The sequence below is a fragment of the Puma concolor genome, chromosome B3 (assembly GCF_028749965.1).
Source record: "Puma concolor isolate L17-30 chromosome B3, mPumCon1.1.hap2, whole genome shotgun sequence".
NCBI classification, from domain to species: Eukaryota; Metazoa; Chordata; class Mammalia; order Carnivora; family Felidae; genus Puma; species Puma concolor.
In genome coordinates this window covers 60,300,740-60,304,034 of record NC_141672.1, presented here as the reverse complement: position 1 = coordinate 60,304,034, position 3,295 = coordinate 60,300,740, and positions in this window count along the sequence as shown.

Sequence of the window (3,295 nt, the reverse complement as noted above, 5' to 3'; positions counted from 1 at the left end):
ACTTCCAATACCATGTTGAATAACAGTGGTGAGAGTGGACATCCCTGTCTTGTTCCTGACCTTAGGGGGAAAGCTCTCAGTTTTTCCCCAATGAGGATGATATTAGCGTTGGGTCGTTCATATAAGGCTTTTATGATCTTGAGGTATGATCCTTCTATTCCTACTTTCTTGAAGGTTTTTATTAAGAAAGGATGCTGTATTTTGTCAAATGCTTTCTCTGCATCTGTTGAGAGGATCATATGGTTCTTGTCTTTTCTTTTATTGATGTGATGAATCATGTTAATTGTTTTGAAGATATTGAACCAGCTCTGCATCCCAGGTATAAATCCTGCTTGGTCATGGTGAATAATTTTTTTAATGTATTGTTGGATCTGGTTGGCTAATATCTTGTTGAGGATTTTTGCATCCATGTTCATCAGGGAAATTGGTCTACAGTTCTCCTTTTTAGTGGGGTCTCTGTCTGGTTTTGGAATCAAGTTAATGCTGGCTTCATAGAAAGAGTTTGGAAGTTTTCCTTCCATTTCTATTTTTTGGAATGGATTCAAGTGAATAGGTGTTAACTCTTCTTTAAATGTTTTGTAGGATTCCCCTGGAATGCCATATGGCCCTGGACTTTTGTTTGTTGGCAGATTTTTGATTACTAATTCGATTTCCTTACTGCTTATGGGTCTGTTCAAATTTTATATTTCTTCCTGTTTCAGTTTTGGTAGTGTATATGTTTGTAGGAACTTGTCCATTTCTTCCAGATTACCCATTTTATTGGCATATAATTGATCATAATATTCTCTTATTATTGTTTTTATTTCTGTTGTGTTGGTTGTGATCTCTCCTGTTTCATTCTGGATTTTATGTGGGTCCTTTCCTTTTTCTTCTTGATCAAACTGGCTAGTGGTTTATCAATTTTGTTAATTCTTTCAGAGAACCAGCTTCTGGTTTCATTGATCTGTTCTACTGGTTTTTTTGGTTTCAATAGCATTAATTTCTGCTCTAATCTTTATTATTTCCTGTCTTCTGCTGGTTTTGGGTTTTATTTGCTGTTCTTTTTCCAGTTCCTTGAGGTGTAAGGTTAGGTTGTGTATCTGAGATCTTTCTTCCTTTTTAGGAAGGCCTGGATTGCTATATACTTTACTCTTATGACTGCCTTTGCTGTGTCCCAGAGGTTTTGGGTTGTGGTGTTATCATTTTCATTGACTTCCATATACTTTTTAATTTCCTCTTTAACTGCTTGGTTAGCCCATTCATTCTTTAGTAAGATGTTCTTCAGTCTCCAAGTATTTGTTACCTTTCCAAATTTTTTCTTGTGGTTGATTTTGAGTTTCATAGTGTTGTGGTCTGAAAATATGCATGATATGATATCGACCTTTTTGTACTTACTTAGGGCTGATTTGTGTCCCAGTACATGGTCTATTCTTGACAACATTCCATGTGCACTCAAGAAGAATGTATATTCTGCTGCTTTACGATGAAATGTTCTGAATATATCTGTTAAGTCCATCTGGTCCAGTGTGTCATTCAAAGCCATTGTTTCCTTGTTGATTTTTTGATTAGATGATCTGTCCATTGCTGTGAGTGGGGTGTTGAAGTCTCCTACTATTAAGGTATTACTGTCAATGAGTTTCTTTATGTTTGTGATTAATGGATGTATACATTTTGGTGCTCTCACATTTGGCACATAAATGTTTACAATTGTTAGGTCTTCTTGGTCTATAGACCCTTTGATTATGATATAATGCCCTTCTGCATCTCTTGATACAGTCTTTATTTTAAAGTCTGATATAAGTTTGGCTACTCTGGCTTTCTTTTGTTCACCATTAGCATGATAGATGGTATTGCATCCCCTTATTTTCAATCAGAAGGTGTCTTTAGGTCTGCAGTGGGTCTCTTGTAAACATCATATAAATGGATCTTGTTTTCTTATCCATTCTGTTACCCTATGTCTTTTGATTGGAGCATTGAGTCCATTGATGTATAGAGTAAGTACTGAAAGTTATGAATTTCTTGCCATTATGATGCTTGTAGAGTTGGAGTTTCTGGTCATGTTCTCTGGTCCTTTCTAGTCTTTGTTGCTTTTGGTCTTTTTTTCCCCCTTTTTTTCTCCCCTCAGAGAGTCCTCCATAAATTTCTTGGAGGGCTGGTTTAGTGGTCACAAACTCCTTTAATTTTTGTTTGTCTGGGAAACTTTTTATCTTCCCTTCTATTTTTTTTAAATATGAAATTTATTGTCAAATTGGTTTGCATACAACACCCAGTGCTCATGCCAACAGGTTCCCTCCTCAATACCCATCACCCCCCCTCGCCTCCTCCCACCCCCCAGCAACCCTCAGTTTGTTCTCAGTTTTTAAGAGTCTCTTAAGTTTGGCTCCCTCCCTCTCTAACCTTTTTTTTCCCTCCCCCATGGGTTTCTGTTAAGTTTCTCAGGATCCAGATAAGAGTGAAAACATATGGTATCTGTCTTTCTCTGTATGACTTATTTCACTTAGCATAACACTCTCCAATTCCATCCATGTTGCTACAAAAGGCCATATTTCATTCTTTCTCATTGCCACGTAGTATTCCATTGTGTATACAAACCACGATTTCTTTATCCATTCATCAGTTGATGGACATTTAGGCTCTTTCCATAATTTGGCTATTGTGGAAAGTGCTGCTCTAAACATTGGGGTACAAGTGCCCCTATGTATCAGCACTCCTGTATCCCTTGGGTAAATTCCTAGCAGTGCTATTGGTGGGTCATAGGGTAGATCTATTTTTAATTTTTTGAGGAACCTCCATACAGTTTTCCAGAGCGGCTGCACCAGTTTGCATTCCCACCAACAGTGCAAGAGGGTTTCCGTTTCTCCACATCCTCGCCAGCATCTATAGTCTCCTGATGTGTTCGTTTTAGCCACTCTGACCAGTGTGAGGTCGTATCTGAGTGTGGTTGTGATATGTATTTCCCTGATGAGGAGCGACGTTGAGCATCTTTTCATGTGCCTGTTGGCCATCTGGATGTCTTCTTTAGAGAAGTGTCTGTTCATGTCTTCTGCCCATTTCTTCACTATTCATCATTATTTGTTTTTCAGGTGTGGAGTTTGGTGAGCTTTTTACAGATTTTGGATACTAGTCCTTTGTCTGATATGTCATTTGCAAATATCTTTTCCCATTCTGTTGGTTGCCTTTTAGTTTTGTTGATTGTTTCCTTTGCAGTGCAGAAGCTTTTATCTTCATGAGATCCCAATAGTTCATTTTTGCTTCTAATTCCCTTGCCTTTGGGGATGTGTCAAGTAAGAAATTGCTGCGGCTGAGGTCAGAGAGG